Raw genomic sequence first — 20,272 nt, forward strand, 5'->3', positions numbered from 1 at the left:
AAAAAAAATGGAAGTAGCCAGTAAAATCTCCCAAACAAAGAAAGCCCAGGACCAGATTGTTTTAGTACAGAATTCTATCAAACTTTCAAGTAGATCTAATACCAATAACCTTCAAATTATTCTAAAAAATAGAAACAGAAGGAACACTACTCGATTGATTCTATGAAGCCACAATTCTGCTTATACCTAAACCACACAAAGGCCCAACCAAGAAAGAGAGCTACAGACCAATTTCACTGATGAATATCAAACAAAAACTACCAAATTAAATTTTTGAAAACTGTATCCAAGAATACATCAAAATGATCATTCACTACAATCAAGTATGCTTAATCCCAGGGATGCAGAGATGATTCAATGTGAGGAAGTGCATCAATGTAGTCCACTATATAAACAAACTCAAAGGGAAAAACAACATATGATCAACTTATTACATGATGAGAAAGCATTTGACAAAATTCAATACCCCTTCATGGCAAAAGTCTTGGAAAGATCGAGAATTCAAGGTCCATACGTAAACATAGTGAAAGCAGTGTACAGCAGACCCATAGCCAACATCAAAATAAATGGAGAGAAACTTAAAGCAATCCCACTAAAATCAAGGACTAGACAAGGCTGCCCACTCTTTCCCTACCTATTCAATATTGTACTCAAAATCCTAACCAGAGCAATTAGACAAAAAAGTAGGTAAAAGGGATACAAATTGGAAAGAAAGAAGTCAAATTATCACTATTTGCTGATGATATGATAGTATACTTAAGTGACCCCAAAACTGCACCAGAGAACTCCTACACCTGAAAAACAACTTCAGCAAAGTGGCTGGATATAAAATTCACTCAAAAAAATCAGAAGCCTTCCTCTACTTAAAGGATAATCAGGCTGAGAATGAAATTAGGAAAATGACACTCTTTACAATAGTTATAAATAATATAAAATATCTTGGTGTGACTCTAACCAAGCAAGTGAAAGATCTGTATGACAAGAACTTCAAGTCTCTGATGAAAGAAATCAAAGAAGATCTCAGAGGATGGAAAGATCTCCCATGCTCACAGTTTCACAGGATTAATATAGTAAAAATGGCCTTCTTACCAAAAGCAATCTACAGATTCAATTCAATCCCCATCAAAATTCCAACTCAATACTTCTTAGAGTTACAAAAAGCAATTCTCAAACTCATTTGGAATAACAGAAAATCCAAGATAACAAAACTATTCTCAACAATAAGAGAACTTCTAGGGGAATCACCATCCCTGAACTCAAGTCGTATAGAACAATGGTGATTAAAAACTGCATGGTATGAGTACAGACACGGGAAGGTATATCAATGGAAGAGAACTGAAGACCCAGAAATAAAGCCACACACCTGTGGTCACTTGATCTTTGACAAAGGTGCTAAAACCATCCAGAGGAAAAAGGACAGCATTTTCAACAAATGGTGCTGGTTCAACTGATGGCCAGCATGTAGAAGAATGCAAATCAATCCATTCTTATCCCCTTGTACAAAATTAAAGTCCAAGTGGATCAAGGTCTTCCACATAAAACCAGATAAACTGAATCTAATAAAAAAGAAAGTGACAAAAAGCCTCAAACACATGGGCACAGGGGAAAATTTCCTGAGCAGAACAACAATGAATTATGCTCTAAAATCAACAATAGACAAATGGGACCTCAAAATGGAAAATCTTCTGTAAGGCAAGGGACACTGCCAACAGGACAAAAGGACAAAAACAGATTGGGAAAAGACCTTTACCAATCCTAACTTCAATGGAGGCCTAATTTCCAATATGTCCAAAGACCTCAAGATATTAGACTACAGAGAACCAAATAACACTTAAAAATGGGGTAAACAAAGAATTCTCAACTGAGGATACTCGAATGTCCAAGAAGCACCTAAAAATATGTTCAATCTCCTTATTCATCAGGGAACTGCAAATCGAAATGACCCTGAGATTCTACCAGTCAGAATGGCTAAGACTAAGAACTAAGATGTCAGCAGATGCTGGTGAGAATGTAGAGAAAGAGAAACACTCCTCTATTACTGGTGGAATTGCAAGCTGGTACAACCACTCTGAAAATCAGTCTGGCAGTTCCGCAGATAATTGAACAGAGTACTACCTGAGGACCCAGCTATACCACTCCTGGGTATATGCCCAAAAGATGCTCGAACATATAATAATATATCACAAGGACACATGCTATACTATGTTCATTGCAGCCTTACTTGTAATAGCCAGAAGCTGGAAAGAATCCATATGTCCCTCAAGAAAGGAGTAGATACAGAAATTTTTGTACATTTAGACAATGGAGTACTACTCAGTTATTAAAAACAATGACTTCATGAAATTCCTAGGCAAATATATGAAATTAGAAAATGTCATACTGATTGAGCTAACCCAGGCACAAAAGAATACATGTGGTATGTACTCACTGATAAGTGGATATTAGCCCAAAAGCTCAGAATACCCAAAATACAATTCAGAGGCCATATGAAGCTCATGAATAGGGAAGACCAAAGTATGAATGCTTCACTCCTACTTAGAAGGGGGACCAAAGTATTCACTGGAGGGTTGAGGGACTTAAGAGGAAGAGAGTATGAAGAGGGGAAAGGGAGAAGAGGGTTAGATATGGGAGGAGATAGGAATGATATACAGAGGATCAGGAAATTGAACAGAGGTGTGTAGTAATGGGAGCTGGGGAGCTGGGTGTAGCTACCAGAAAGTTCCAGATTCCAGGAATGCAAGAGACTTCCAGGACTCAAAGGGAATGACATTAACTGATATTCCCAGCAAAGGGGAGGCAGAACCTGTAGAGACTATATTCAGGGGTTAGGAAAGGCCCCCATTTAGGCAATAGGCCCACTATCCCCAAATTTTTAACCCAGTATTGCTCCTGTCTAAAGGAAATACAGGGACAAAGTGTGGAGCAGAAAATGAAGGAATTGTATGGGAACCCCATGAGGAAGACAATGGACTGTTTTATTCACTGTGTCATAGTTGATGCTATACATAACTTATGTGTTTCTTGGTATTACACTAATGCTGAAGTCCTCAGATTTACGATGTTTATCCTAAGAATGCACACGATGAGCATGATAGAGCAACTGTTGCTGGTATAAACTAGCTGCTTATGTTTGAGTTTCTCCACTGCAGATACTTTTACACTTCTGTCACATTTCTTTCTTCAAGAAGGAGGTCTCTATACTGAGCCTACGTTTATGAGCTGTGATGCTACACTTCAGGAGTTTATAAGTTATTAGCTATATAAATTGTGTGGAATTCTTCTCCAACAAAGATTTTGTGACGCTCCTCCACTTGTTTACTTCAGTACAGAACCATGCACATTTGTTTATACTTAGAAATATCACAAACACGCAAACACACTCACACATGCACACATACACACACACATACACACACTATTTTATTGTGCAATTGTTTCAGTCTGCTCATTGCAAACCCTCTCACTTGGCTCCCCAAACAATCTTCTCATGTGCTTCTATCAAAGTAATTTTCTGGTTTTGATTGTTGTTTTAATAATTTTGTTTACCCTTTTCAGAATCCTTGGCATTCCTTGCTACAAATTATTTCAGAATCATCCTGTATATTTCTCTTCCTGCCTTGGACTGTAATTTTTCATAAATCTATGATTTCTATGATTGGGAAATAATTAGAAATCAAGATTTTGGCACGGAGTTTGATCATTATTTCAGGGCATCATGGTTATAGGGTATCTTAATGGACAACAATGACATTTATATGTGTTTTCATACAAAACTCTGCATGGTCACATATCTAGAGACACTTACTAATAAGTGGATATTAGCCAAATAGGTACAGAATATGTAGGGTATAATCCACAGAACTCAAGAGGGTTAACAATCAGAAGAGCCCAAGTGAAGATGCTTCAATACCATTTGGAACTGAGAAGAAAACAATCACTGGTAACAGAGGGAGGGAGGGCTTTGGGTGAGAGAGAAGAGGTGAAGGGGAAGGGGAAAATGAGAACAAGATCAGATATGGGTAGACACAGGAGAGAAGACCTGAGGGCCAGCAGAATGGAAATATGCAACCTCAGGGGATGAGGAAGAAAGGGGACCCCCTAGAAAGTACCAGACATCTGGGAGGTGAGAGAATCTCAGGACTCAAAGTGAGGAATCTTAGATGAAATGTCCAAGAGTAAGGAGCGGGAACTTGTAGAGTCTACCCTAGTAGAATCATAGGGTATCAAGGAGATGGATGGGGTTGCCACCCCACAGTCAAAAACTCTGAAGCAGAATTGTGCTTGTTTAAAAGAACTGAAGAGACAAACACAGAGAAAAGACTGAGGGAAAGGTGGTCCATTGATTAACTTGGGATCCATCTCATGGGGAGGTTCCAAAGCCTGACACTATTATTAATGCTATGGTGTGCTTACAAACAGAAGCCTAGCATGGCTACCCTCTGAGAGGCCCAACAGGCAACTGATTGAGATAGATGGAGATACTTACACCCAACCATTAGACTGAAGTTGTTCAACCACTGTGGTTAAATTAGGGAAAGGCTGGAAGAAGTTGAGGAAGAGGGCATCCCTATAGGAACACCAGCAATCTCAACTATTCCAGACCCTTGAGTTTTCATACAGACACTGAGCCACCCACCAGCCAGCATACAGTAGTTAGTTTGAAACCCCTTCCCCCTCCATATACACATAGAGCAGAAGACTGACTATTTTGCCCTCAGTGGGAGAAGCACCACCTAAACTTCAATAGACCTGAGACCCCAGGGAGTTGGGAGACCTAGCAGGGGTTGGGGTACATCATCTTTGAAACAGGAGAGAGGAGGAATGTGGTGAAAAACTGTGGGAGGGGGGCAATGACTGGACTTTGCATACATGGTGGGTCTGACTGTTCTGGCAGCACGTGTATAGTAGAGGATTGCAAATTTGATCATCAATAGGAGGAGACGACCTCTGCCCTGTGAAGGTTCTGTGACTCAGTGTAGGGGAATGCCAGGGCCAAGAAGTGGGAGAGGATGGTGTGGCAGACATGGGGAGGGGGGTGGCAACAAGGGTTTGTTCTTGTTGGTTTTGTTTGTTTGTTTGCTTGTTTTTTGGAGGTTAAACTGGGAAAGGAGAAATTTACATGTAAATAAAGAAAATATCTAATAAAAAAAAGTTAGAATTAAGGCCAAAAAAAATGAAACAGATATAAAGGCCATTGATCATAAAAAAATAAAAATAATTTTAAAAAATAGAGACACATTCTATTTGCATATATACAAAACAAAACGAGCTTATTCAAATGTCTCTAGCTGATGCATCACATTTCATTAGAAACTTCACCACTCATATATAGCATCTCAATATAACAATAAAATGTAACTTATCAAACATTCAATTTCAATTTCAACACATACCATTACTTCATAGTCATTGACAGGTATTCAAAATGTATTGCTCACCTCTATGATTGAAAAACTCAAATAACTAAATGTTGAAGTGGTCAATAAATATCTTATGTCTTGTTTATACTTTAGCTCTCAAATTTAATCATTTATTTTAAATAAATACATCTAATTCAATTACCAGTCATCATCAATATATATTATGTTCTAATTTTCTTGGTAGCTAAGACCTAGAATCAATAAATACTTATCATGTAAAATGATTATAATCAAGATCCTATGCAGGATCTTGTTTAAGATAGCAAAAACTATTGCTGCTTTTAACAAAGATACATAGACAGCATCATGATATATCAAGATTTCAATGTAGCTCTTAGCTCAAAATATTAAAATCAGAGGCTGGCAAAGATGTAAGGAAAGGGGCATATATGTGTCTTTGGCCATTTAGTCTGTCCCTGCAGTGATATTTCTAATATTAATCAATAATGCACAGGGAAAACAATCTCTTGTATAATTGTATAAGCAGATTTACTGAACAAGTTAAAATTTTTAGGATAACAGCATCCTGTCTTGTGACTCATTCCATTGATAGAATAATATACAGATGCTCTGTATTTGTTATTTACGTCTTCTCACAAGATCTTTGTGTATCTAATATCATCTACATTGTAGAGATGAGGGAAATGAAGCTCAGAGGATTTAGGGACTGATCCTAAATTGGATAACAGGTAAAAATCTCAGTCTCTGATGCCAAAAACTATACATTTTCTATGTCAGATAAGTGATACAAAGATCATCCTGGGAAATAAGTGTCCACATATACATACAGTGTTCCTACTTGCAGAAGCAACGGACAAATTTTAAATAGTAAAGTAATATATTTACTGTTTCCCTAAGTACACTGGGGACCATACATAAATAATATGCTTAGGTCTCCCTACTAAAAAGAAGTAATTTTAGCAAATGATTGGCAAAATACCAATGACCATGGAAATATGCACATAAGTAACTTTGAAATCAAAGAGGGAAGAATTTACCAACTAAAATAAAGAATTAAATTTCGTTAAAATGGTTTAGCACTGCTATCTTGCAAATCCTGTAATAAATATGCATATGTAAAGGATATCTTCAAAATTTAAAACAATATAAATAATTCAGACAAAGATTTTTAAAATTACTGTTTTTATATAGTTCAAGCTACTTTTAATTTCCTTGCCTTTTCATCCTCGGGAGAATGGCTTGTTAGAGTAAATCCAAAATTAAAGTATTTAAATTAAGTTTATTTGTGTGTGTGACAGATGTATATAATAGCATAAATGTTCATTATACACATGTAGAAATGAGAAGAAAACCTCATGGAATTTCTTCTCTTATTAGTCATTTAAAAGTTTTTAGACATCAAACTTAAATTGTCAGTCTTGTGAAAAATCTGTCACTTTTTTCATGCGTCTGTCTCAATGGTGTACATTCAAGTTTTATTTCAGCAGCATTCATAATAGCCACAATATATAGAAGCAATTTATAGGCCCATCAACACATGGCTGTTAAACATTCAGAAAAACAAATATAAAGAAAGAAAATGTGGTCTATATTCAGACTAATCTTATTTTGCCAGAAAGAAAAATGAAATGGTGCTATTTGCAGGAAATTAGAAGGAACTGGTGATCATTATATACATCAGACTTAATAATCTAGATTCGTTGTCCCAAGTAACTTAAGTTTTTCTCTAACACATATAATCTTAATTTAAATATTCTTTGTGTGTGTGTGTGTGTGTGTGTGTGTGTGTGTGTGTGTGTGTGCAACAAAGTGGAAGGGAGAGAAACTATGAGAATATAAGATGATTGGATGGTAACCTAAAGTAGGAGAAATTCCACTCAATATAATCACAATACTGATAGAAAATAAACATTTGTAAGTTATTATTTTATAGATTATAATCTTTGTCCTAATAAATGTTATTTTTTTCACAAAATTTTACATTAAGAAGGAGCAAACAATGGTGACAAGATCTGTTTCCATATAAAGTCTGCCATGAAAATAGCCAGAAAGAAACAATTGTGTGTGTATGTATATATATATATATATATATATATATATATATATGTATATGTGTACATATATATATACACACATACATACATATGTGTGTGTGTGAATGTTAAAACAATAATGGAAAATAGGTAATGAATTTGAAGGAAGCAAGGAGAGATAAATGGACAGCTTTGGAGAAAAGAAAGGAAAGGAGAAAATGATATATTTATATTATCAAAAAACAAAGAAAAAAGCCACATTGCAGTTCTATCTTCACCTGTTCTACCAGAAGCTCACAAGAAATCTCTGGACTTCCATTATTGTGTGAATACAAACATAAAGGGTTAATGTAGACTAACATATCAACAGAATAAATTGTCTCCTACTATAGGTGATTGCAACAAAGAATATTTGAAGCTCTGCTAAAGCTGCATCTCAGAAGACTATATGAAGTTTCTACTAGAATGGAGCTTGTTCTCTGAGTTAGACATTAAGAAAAAATACTCCATCTGTCATCTTGGTGAAAAAGATAGAGACTGTCTGTGAGTGCTAACCCCACTTATTCTTTTATGACTGCTGGAAGGTATTTCTAACATAGGGTTTCTGATATTAAGAATAATTTTATCAAGAATTACCACATAAGATATTCTAACATAAGGGCTTTTAAAATATAAACTTAATATACTGGAAAGTATATTAAGTTTGTTGGAATGCACAACAAGCATATGCTGAGATGATCACAACTTAATGCCAATAAAATGTTGAACTTTTTAAAATGACATACATTTATTGCTGTACAATGGAGTCTCTGTTTCTCTCTGTGTGTCTCTCTCTGTCTCTCTGTCTCTGTTTCTGTCTCTCTCTGTGTCTCAAAACTGCTCAAATCATTCTATAAAATAAGGAAATGAAGGAACACTATCAAGTTCATTTTATGAAGCCACTGTAACCCTAACACCAATACAGCAAAACCAGAAAACTAAAGATCTATCACTCTGAAAAATATGAAGACAATAATGTTCAATAAAATTCTTAGCAAATAAAATTCAGGAAATTACTAAGGAGATCACTCATTATAACTAAAGTCATTTCATTCCAAGGATAGACTTGTTCAATATATTTAAATCAGTAAATTTAATTCAACTCTTACATAGACTTAAGAATAATCATCTAATGATTGATGAATATAAGGACTTAAATTTAAAATTCCCTTCATTGCCACAGCTGTGAAGAAACACATCTCAAAATAAAAGCAATATGTGACAAACTGATCATCAATAACATTATATTAACTGGGAAAAATTGAAACCATTTTCCCTAAATTGGGAAGTGATGCAAGAATGACTTTTCTCGCTGGGCAGTGGTGGTATACACCTTTAGTCCTAGCACTTGGGAGGCATAGACAGGCAGACTTCTGAGTATGAGGCCAGCCTGTTCTACAGAGTGAGTTCCAGGACAGCCAGGTCTACACAGAAAAGAAAAAACAACAACAACAAAAAGAATGCCTTTTCTCTTCACCTTTCTACTCTTAAACACTATATTACTCAAATCTTAAAACCAGAGAACATTAACAGCAGAGACAAAGATCTCATGCCAATATGAGCTGGTTAATCTTTCACATATTATGAGCAACACCTTTGACGCACTTCTGTGATTTTCATTGATTTTTTAATGCATCAGTGTGTGTGTTTCTGTGTATGTGTACATGTGTGTGTATGTGTGTGAAAATAAATCTTTTTTTCATTTTAAAGAGTAATAATATATATGAATAAATTTAACTAAGGAAGTAATAGATTTTAAGATATTAAAGAAGGACATTGAAAAGGACAATAAAATGTTTAAAAACTACTGATATTCTTGGGGTTGCAGAACTGGTATTATGAAAATTCATCATATTACAGAAAGTAAAATACAGATTCAATAAACTCCCCATCAATAATGACATTTTGAAATTTAAAATGTCTTTAAATTTAAAAATTGATAAAATCCATAGGCAAATACAAAAGACCCCTAAAATTCATAACAATCCTAGAAAGATGAGAATGCTAGATATATTTGAATACTTGATCTCAAATTGGACTACAGAGCCATAGCAATGAAAATAAAATGCTAGTACTTCAGAAACAGACATGTAGACCAATAGAATAGAAGACCCAGAAATTGCTTTTTAGAATGGTGTGAGAATATAACATTAGAAAAAATGCAGATTCTTGAAAAAAATTATGTTGGGAAACTTTTTCTCAATGTAGAAATTTGGAATAAATTGGATCTTTAAAATGCAATTAACATAATTCAACCTGGATCAAAGATCTTACTATAAGACTTGAAACTTTGAAACTGCTAGACAAAAACCTAAGTTAAAGTATATCTTAGGCTATAGAATACAGAGTCCCTGTCTGTCACTCACTATAGATTTTCTGCATCTTAACATAATATTTATGTTACTCATAATTCCAATTTACTATAAAGATCTTCTGCTTCTAAGTTCAGTGACCTTATTTCCATAAATTTTTCCCTTGACACATCACAGTTGTCTACTTACGGACCAAATTTCCATATATTCCTAATGAGCATCCTCTACAATTCTGAAGCCCTATAACCAGATCTTCCAATCAATTTACTTCACCTCCAGAAATATCCAAACTATTCACAGGTAATATAAAGTTATGAATACTAATACCATTTATTTATTTATTTATTTACTTACTTACTTACTTACTTACTTACTTACTTACTTACTTACTTAGAATTCACATGCTGCTACCCTTCCAGTTCCTATTCCTTGAGTTCCTCCCTCATCTCACCTCTCCGCCTCTGAGATGTACCCAACCTGGGGCAGAAGGTCTCTACAGAATTAGACTCATCTTCTCTCTCACTGAGGCCAGGCCTGGCAACTGTCTGCTACACATATGCCAGGTCTGGAACCAGACCTCTTCGGTTGGTGGTTCAGTCTCTGGGAGCTCCCAGAGGTCCAGGTTAGTTGACACTGTTGGTTTTCCTGTGGCATTGTAATCTCCTCAATCCTCCCCCTAACTTTCTGTAGGAGTCCCTGGCCTCTAATCAAAGTTTGTCTGTGGATATCTACATTTTTCTCAGTCAGCTGCTGGGTAGAGCCTCTCATAAGGCTGCTATAAGGGGCTGCTGTCTGCAAGCACAACATAACATCATTAATGGTGTGAGGGATTAGTGCCTGCCCATGGGTTTAGTCTCAAAATCAGCCAACCATTGGTTGCTCATTCCTTCAGTCTCTGCTTCATCATTGTCCCTGCATTTCTTTTGGGTAGGACCAATTTTGGGTCAAAAGTTTTGAAGGTGGGTTGGTGTTCCCATCCCTCCACTGGGGGTCCTGTCTGCCTACTGGAGGTGGTCCTCTCAGGTTCTACATCTTCACTATTTGGCATTTTAGCTAATGTCACCTTCAGTGACATCTGGGAGTCTCCCTATTCCCAGGTACTTCCTATAGAATTCACTCAGCCACAAGCCTGGGAAGCTGCATATTTTCAGTCATTTTCCTGCCTCTCTGGGACTCCTTCCTATCTCTCCTCAATGCCTTATCCTCTCCCAGTCAGATCCCTCCCTACTCTGCCTCCCATTGCTATTATGTTGCCCCTTCTAAGTGGGATTCGAGCATTGGGATTTCCTTCTGTGAGTTATATCATGGATATTCTGAATTTTTTTGGGGGGGGGCTAATATCCACTTATCACTGAGTACACATCATGCCTGTCATTTTGAGTCTGAGTTACCTCAATAAATATGATATTTTTCTAGTTCCATCCATTTGCCTCTGAAATTCACGATGTCCTTGTTTTTAATAGCTGAATAAGTATTCTATTGTGGAAACGTATGAAATTTTTCTATCCATTCTTTGGTTGAGGGACATCTTGATTGTTCCAGTTTCTGGCTACTACAAATAAAGCTGGTACGAATATAGTGGAGCATGTGTCCTTGAGATATGGTGGAGCATCTTTGGACATGTCCCAGAGCAATATAACTGGGTCTTCAGGTAGAAATATTTTCAATTTTTTGAGAAATTCCAAGACTGATTTCCCCACTGGTTGCCCTCCTATCAGCAATGTAGGAGTGTTTCCCTTTCACCACATCCTCATATCCTCACAACAGCATGTACTGTTGTTACTCCAGTATTTGATCGTGGCAGTATTTTATCTGATTGGTGTAAGGTGAAATCTCTGGGTCATTTTGTTTTGCATTTCTCTGATGACTAAGGATCTTGAGCATTTTTTTTTGACTTGGAAAAAATTTTGATTTATTCTGATGTAATTTTTTTCATTTTTTTATTAGATGTTTTCTTTATTTACAATATCTCCTTTCCCAGGTTTCCCTCCAAAAGAAAAAAAATAAAAAATAATAAAAAAAAAATAAAACAACCCCCTGTTCCCTCTCCCCTCCCCCTGCTCACCACTCTACTGCCTCCTGCTTACTGGCCTTGGCATTCCCCTGCACTGGGGCATAGAACCTTCCAAGAGTCAAGGGTCTCTCCTCCCATTGATGACTAACTTGGCTATCCTTTGTTATACATCTGCTGCTAGAGCCATTAGTCCCATCATGTGTACTCTTTGGTTGGTGTTTAATCCCTGGGAACTCTGAGGGTACTAGTTAGTTCATATTGTTGTCCATCCTACGGGGCTGAAAACCCTTCAGCTCCTTGGAGATGAACATTTTTTTATAAGCTCTTTTGAGCCATTTGGGATTCCTCTATTGAGAACTGTCTGTTTAGCTTTGTATCCCATTTTTAATTTGGGCTATTTAGTTTTCTTTTTTATTGTTATTGTTTGTTTTTCTTGTGTTGAGTTTAACTTTTTGAATTCATTATATATTTTAGAGATTAGTTCTCTGACAGATGAAGGGTTAGTGAAGATTTTTTCCTAATCTGTAGGATGTTGTTTTGTCCTATTGATAGTGTCATTTGTCTTGCAGAAGCTTTAATATTTATGAAGTCCCATTTATTAATTTTTGACAGTAATGCCTGAGCCACTGATGTTCTATTCTGGAAATTTTACCAGTGTCAATAAATTCAAGACAGTTTTCCATTTTCTCTTCTACTACATTCAGTATGTCTGGTTTTACATTGAGATCTTTAATATATTTGGACTTGAGTTTTGTTGGAGGTGATAAAAATGGATCAATTTGCATTCTTATACCTACAGACTTCTAGTTATTCAGCACCATCTGTTGAAGATTCTCTCCCTGTTCCATTATATGCCTTTGGTTTTTGTTGTTATTTGTTTGTTTATGGAAAAGAATATGTCCTTAGATATGTTACTTCTAGGTCTTAGATTCAACTTCATTGATCAACTTGTTTTATTTTTAACCTTAATTGGATTTTGTTTGTTTGTTTGCTTGTTCGCTTTTTAGTTTTTTTATATGAAGTTGAGAATTGTTTTTTTCAAGACTTGTGAAGAATTGCTTTGGAATTTTGTTGATGATAGTGTTGAATCTGTAGATTGCTATTGGCAAGTTGTCCATTTTTACTAGCAATCTCCAAGTTCTCAATTGGAAGCAGGGATATCTGTAAGGCACATAATAAATATACACAGACTACATTTTGAGCACAAGCTGACAGGCAATTTTTCAAGCCTTAAAGTTTCTCTCTCTTCTCTCTCATTCTCTGCTCTCTTTATCTCTTGCTCATTTGCTCTCAGCTTGAGGCTGTACACACTCTGCGCACTCTGCTTTTATCCTATGCACTTTTCTTAAAATCTCACACTCATATACGCCTCTGTATGTTCCCCTTTCACTCTCACACACACTCTTCACACACATCTCACACACACACCACATGAACTCTCCTTTCATTCATACAAACTCTCTCCATACATGCCTCACATTCTCTCTTCAATCACTCTTCTCATGTTCTCTTTCTACACTCTTCATTCACTCTCCACATTCACCTCACATATTCCCCACTCACTCTCCACATGCTTACTACTCACTCTTTGCATTCACTCTCTCTCTACATGCTGTCTTGCCTTTGTCTTGCCCCAGTCTTTTGTTGATACTCCAAAAGCAGGTTAAAAAGTGATATTGTATAATCATTGCCAAAACAAATTCAAAAGAATAACCACATCCCACAAAGAATCAAGAATTACAATTGTTCCCCAAAGTTTCTAGCTTTCCTATTCCCAGACCTATAGCCAATAATAATAATGATAATTGCAAACTTATCATTTTTTTAAACTTTAGCTTCTTATACTTCAGAGCTCAGAGCTCTGAGGCCAGCTACTTACATTTTCCTGTGAAGCTGTAATGGATAAATGCCCAGGTAAAGCTGCCAGGCAGTGGCTAGAAAGAATCAAGTTAATCCTTAATAGTTCCACTAGCTTTCTGCTTCTGCACATTGCAAACAATAACTCTCCTAAAAGTCCGAGTGTTTTGACTTCGTTTTACTAATATAAGATTTTACATATTCTATACTTACTTATCCAGGAACCACTCTCAAATGTTATGCAACTTATTTCATAACTTCAATAATTTCAATGTTGGCTCTATTTCATTTTCTAATAATTTCTTCAAACTTTCTTTGCAAGTCAACCATTAATCTGGAACTACCATTGTGCAGTTATTATATTATTTTTCAATATAAGAACACACAACATTCACTTAGGCCATTGGGACTGTGCCATGCTGTGCCCCATGCCTCATTTTTTTAATTGTTTAAGAATCATTACATCAAGGAACATCTAGTTTCACAGAATTCACCAGAGCAGAAGGAGAAAGAAGTAAGAAAATAGAATAATATTTTTAATAGAATAATTATTCACACCAAGGCCACCTGAAAAACAGTCACGTACAAATGAAATCTATACAGCCATTGTCCAGGGCTAAGGTTAGGAGAAATGAGAACAACTATTTTTTACAAAGAGCTGCCGTGTGCTATTGAGATGTCTCCATCCTGGCCTACTGCAGGCAGTCCCTTATTTCAGGTACAGGGTCCCCTGGAGGGATGTATCTCCTGCTTTTCAGGGTCCTAGACACTATCCTTTTCTACAAGGAGCTGTTGTAGGCTTCTGAGATGTCTCCATCCAGGCCTACTACAGGCAGTCCTGTCATTGTATGCTGTCCCCAGCACAACTTTTTACATCTTCCATAATTTCTTTCTTCAGGCACTTAAATTTCTTGTCATTCTTTCATTTGCTTGGTTCAAGTTACACCAAGGTATATTATGTTATTTGTGGTATTATGAAGTGTATTGTTTCTGTAACTTTCTTCTCAGCCTGTTTATCACTTACGAAAAAGAGGGCTTCTGATTACTTTGAGCCATAGTCACACTTCTAAAGCATGCCACCAGTTGGTTTTGATGGGTAACTACAGATTCCATCAGCCAGTAGCTGGGAGAGAGAGATGTGGCAGCAGAGGTGGGAATTTAGAATTTTCTGGACATGGGACTAGGAGGGGAGAAGGAAGAGATTCACCATGGTTTAAGAGAGTGGAATTTTTATCCAGCCACATTTATGAAGGTGTTTAACAACTATAGGAGCTCTCTAGTAGAATATTGGGGATCACACACACACACACACACACACACACACACACACACACACACACACATATATATATATATATATATATATATATAATATCTTTTGAGAATTGTGATACTTAGACTTCTTTTCCAAATTGTATCCCCTTGATCTTCTTTAGTAGTCACATTGCTCTAGACAGAATTTCAAGTAATGCTTATAAGAGATAGGGGGAGAGTGGATGGCCTTTTTTGTCCCCAATTTTAGTAAAATTGTTTTAGGTTTCTCTCCATTTATTTTGATGTTGGATATTGGGTTGCTGTATATACCCTTATTGTGTTTCAATATGCCCTTTGTTTCCCTGATTGCTTTCATACTTTTATCATGAAGGAGTGTAGGATATTATCAAATGCCTTTGCAGCATCTAATGAGATGATCACCCAGTTTTTCTGTTTTTGTTTTATTTTTTCCTATAGGTTATTTATATGGTGGATTATGTTAATGGATTTTCACATATTTAACCAACCCTGCATCACTCAGATGAAGCCTACTTGATCATAGTGGGTGATGTCTTTGATGTGGTCTTGGATTCAGTTTGTGAGTATTTTTATTGAATATTTTTGCATTGATAATGATGAAGGAAAGTGGTCTGAAATTTTCTTTCTTTCTTGAGACATGGTGTAGATTAGTTATCAAGGTGACTATGGCTTCACAAAATGATTTTAGCAGAGTTCCTTCAGTTTCTATTTTGTGGAATAGTTTGAGGAGAATTGGCATTAACTTCTTTGAATGTCTGGCAGAATTCTGTACTAAAACCATGTGTCAGAGGGTTTTTATGGTTGGTCAAATTTTCATGGCTGTTTCTATTTCCTTAGAGGTCATAGGACTATTCAGATGGGTTACTTGGATCTTGATTTCACTTTGGTAATTTTTATCACTCTAGAAAACCATTCACTAAATTTAGATTTTTCAATTTTGTGGAGTACAGACTTTTGAAGTAAGACCTAATGTATCCGCTTGTATTAAAAATGCCAATTATGTTCCCCCCAAAACTGTTTACACAAGAGGGTTTTCACATAGCTTCTGGGAACCTGCCCCAGTTGATTCTGATTGGTACAAAGATGACATTAATCAATACCTGTGAAGGACAGACAAAACAGGATTTTAGGATTTATTAGGTTTGGGACTGGGAGGTGAGAAGGAGAATATCTGTCATGCTTTAGGAGATTGCAGGAGATAGAGGCAGAACCTCCATGAAAAGGTCCCAAGAGAGTGCAAAGTAGGGTACTACTAAATTGTGTCAGGATCAGCTAAAATAGAATATATAAATTAGAATAGAGTAACTTGGTATTATCAGTGTGAGGTAGAATCTAGCAGCAGCAGCAGCATGAGGAACTGGTTCTCTGAGAAAATGAATAAGATAGACAAACCCTTAGCTAGACAAACCAGAGGGCATAAAGACAGTATCTATATTAACAAAATCAGAAATGCAAAGGGAGATGTAACAACAGAAACTGAGGAAATTTTTAAAAATAAAATCATCAGATCCCACTACAAAACTCTATATTCAACAAAACTGGAAAATGAAATGGAATATTTTCTAGACAGATACCAAAAACAAATGCTAAATCAAGATCAGATAAACCATCCAAAGAGTCCAATAACCCCTAAAGAAATAGGAGCAGTCATTAACAGTCTTCCAATCAAAAAAGCCCAGGATCAGATGGGTTTAGTGCAGAATTCTGTCAGACCTTCAAAGAAGACCTAATACCAATACTCTTCAAACTATTCCTCAAAATAGAAATAGAAGGAACACTACCCAATTCATTCTATGAAGCCACAGTTACACTGCCTATTTTCCCTTGGAGATGGAACAGTTTCTATCTAATCAAGAACTTGTCATAATTTCCTTTCATAGAGGACTGTATAAGAGATGTTTTTCCACATCTATCAGGGTTAATGTTCCAAATAGATTTTAAAAATTGAAAAAAAAAAATCTAGTAGTGCGGAGGCTATACAGCTCCTCAGTTATTGTGCTAAAAAGGCATATTAAAAAACAAAGGCTGTATGTGCACGTTCGTGTGTGTGTGTGTGTGTGTGTGTGTGTGTGTGTGTGTGTTTCATTCAGGAATATATAACATTGAGGTGTATAGTAAAGCCTGTGATGAGATTTATATAAAAATTAAAGTAACAGATGACATTCTAACCATTGGACAAGAACTCACTTTTAAAAATTAATTGAACTAGGAGGCAGGGATATTTGGTTTCTTAGCTGAGCTGCAACAGAGAGCTTAAGTCTTAAATGCTGAGAGCTCCTGCTGGGAGAAAGTAGACCACCCACCGACAGCAGGCCTGAAAAAGATAGGAAAACAGAAGTAGATGGAAATTTAAGAAGTTAATGGTCAAAAGCAACCACATTCTTTGAATACTTGGAAATTCTCCAATAATTTAAAATGGCATTCATCCATAAATAAGCCATAGAATAGGCTCATACAAAAAAATAGAAGGAAATAAAATTGAAGTTAAGTAAATAAGAAAAGAAGTTAAACCAAGTTATATAAAGAGAAATGGAATATAATTGTAAATCTACAGATATTATCTCACTAGAAGAGAGATATAAAAGGAAATTGCATTGTTTTAGGGAAAGAAGGAAGAAATAGTAATAATTACTGTAAGAATTTTTTTTGTATTTTTAATTAGATATTTTCTTTATTTACATGTCATATTTCCCAATATCCCCTCTAAAAAAAAAAACAACAAGAACAAAACCCTGTTCCTTCTCCCCCCTGCACGCCACCCAACCCTCTCCTGCTCACTGGCCCTGGCATTCCCCTACACTGGGGCACAGAACCTTCACAGGGCCAAGGGCCTCTCCTTCCATTGATGACCGACTTGGCCATCCTCTACTATACACATGCTGCCAGAGCAAACAGTCCCACCACTTGTACTCCTTTGTTACCTCCCCTCTTCAGCTCAGCCTTCTTGACTCTGGCAGTATCTGCTTGGAAGCTACCACCTGGGGATCTAAGACAAAATCTCTCTGCAGACTGTCAGTTCTTCCTTGGAGCAGCTGCCTGGAAATTCACACTGAGATGGGACATGCCTACTGACTGGAGACCTTCAGAGTTGCTGGGGACCTTGGTGCCTGACTTCTTCTGCAGTGTTTATGTTATGCAAATATAGATATGGTTTCGGTTTTTCGTGTACCTATATATATATATTGTAGATATTCTAAGTAAAGTTCAAAGCCTTCCTTGGGATGCAACTGGGCTTTGTGTTTTCTCTTGCATCTCGAACCCTATATTTCAGGTCCTTTGGTCCTTTGCCTGAGTTTCCCTTCGTGAAACTGCAGGACAGTTTCAGACACTACTTGGTTGGTGGTTTAGTCCCTGGGAGGTCTGAGGGAACTAGTTAGTTCATATTGTTGTTCATCCTAAGGGGCTGCAAACCCTTCAGCTCCTTGGGTCTTTTCTCTAGCTTCTTCATTGGCTACTCAGTTCAATGGATGGCTGTGAGCCTCTACTTCTGTATTAGTCTGGTACTGTCAGAGCCTCTCAGGAGACAGCTATATCAGGCTGGATTGTCCTTCTGTTACTCTCTGCAGCTCCTTCCATGGGTATTTTGTTCCCCCTTTTAAGAAGGAATGAAGTGCCCACATTTTGGTCTTCCTTCTACTTTGAGTTTCTTGTGGTTTGTGGGTTATACTTCATGTATTCCAAACTTCTGGGCTAATAACCACTTATCAGAGAGTGCATACCATGTGTGTTCTTTTGTGATTGGGTTACCTCACTCAGGATGATATTCTCCAGATCCATCCCTTTCCCTAAGAATTTCATAAATTTATTGTTTTTAATAGCTGAGTAGTACTCCATTGTGTAGATGTACTACAATCTCTGTATCCATTCCCCTGTTGAGGGACATCTGGGTTGTTTCCAGGTTCTGACTATTATAAATAAGGCTGCAATGAACATGGTGCAGCATGTGTCCTTATTACATGTTGGAGTATATTCTGGGTATATGCCCAGGAGTGGTATAATTGGGTCCTTTGGTATAACTATGTCCAATTTCCAGAGAAACCAACAAACTGATTTTCAGAGTGGTTGTACCAGCTTGCAATCCCACAAGCAATGAAGGAGTGTTCCTCTTTTTCCCCAACCTGGCCAGCATCTGCTGTCACCTGAGTTTTTTATCCTAGACATTCTGACTAGTGTGAGGTGGAATCTCAGAGTTGTTTTGATTTACATTTCCCTGATGACTAAGGATGTTGAACATTTCTTTAGGTGCTTCTCAGTCACTCATTATTCATCATTTGAGAATTCATTGTTTAGCTGTTTACCCCATTTTTAAATAGGGTTATTTGGTTCTCTGGAGCCTAACTTCTTGAGTTCTTTGTATACATTGAATATTAGCCCTCTATCAGATATAGGGTTGGTAAAGATCTTTTCCTAATTTGTTGGTTGCCATTTTGTCCTATTGACAGTGTCTTTTGCCTTACAGAAGCTTTGACACTTTATGAGGTCCCATTTGTCAATTCTTGATCTTAGAGCATAACCTATTGGTATTCTGTTCAGCAAATTTCCCCCAGTGCCTATGTACTCAAGCCTCTTCTCCACTTTCTTTTCTATTAGTTTCAGTGTATCTGTTTTGATGTGGAGTTCTTTGATCCACTTGAATTTGAGCTTTGTACAAGGAGATAGGAATAGATCAATTTGCATTCTTCTACATGCTAACTGCCTGGTGCGCCAGCACCAATTGTTGAAAATGCTGTCTTTTTTCCACTGGATGGTTTTAGCTCCTTTGTCAAAGATCAAGTGACCATAGGTGTGTGAGTTCATTTCTAGGTCTTCAATTCTGTTCCATTGATCTACCTGCCTGTCACTCTACCAATACAATGCAGTTTTTATCACAACTGCTCTGTAGTACAGCTTAAGGTCCGGGAGGGTGATTCCACCAGAGGTTCCTTTATTGTTGAGAATAGTTTTCCCTATCCTAGGTTCTTTTGTTATTCTAGATGAGTTTTCAAATTGCTCTTTCTAAGTCTGAGAAGAATTGAGTTGGAATTTTGATTGGGATTGCATTGAATCTGTAGATTGCCTTCTGCAAAATGGCCATTTTTACTATATTAATCCTGCCAATCCACAAGCATGGGAGATCTTTCCATCTTCTGAGATCTCCTTCAATTTCCTTCTTCAGAGACTTGAAGTTCTTGTCAAACATCTTTTAATTGCTTAGAGTTACACCAAGGTATTTTATATTATTTGTGACTATTGTGAAGAGTGTTGTTTCCCTAATTTCTTTCTCTGTCTGTTTAGCCTTTGTGTAGAGGAAGGCTACTGATTTACTTGAGTTAATTTTATATCCAGCTACTTGCTGAAGTTGTT

This window comes from Mastomys coucha, unplaced genomic scaffold (genome assembly GCF_008632895.1).
Source record: "Mastomys coucha isolate ucsf_1 unplaced genomic scaffold, UCSF_Mcou_1 pScaffold6, whole genome shotgun sequence".
Classification (NCBI taxonomy): domain Eukaryota; kingdom Metazoa; phylum Chordata; class Mammalia; order Rodentia; family Muridae; genus Mastomys; species Mastomys coucha.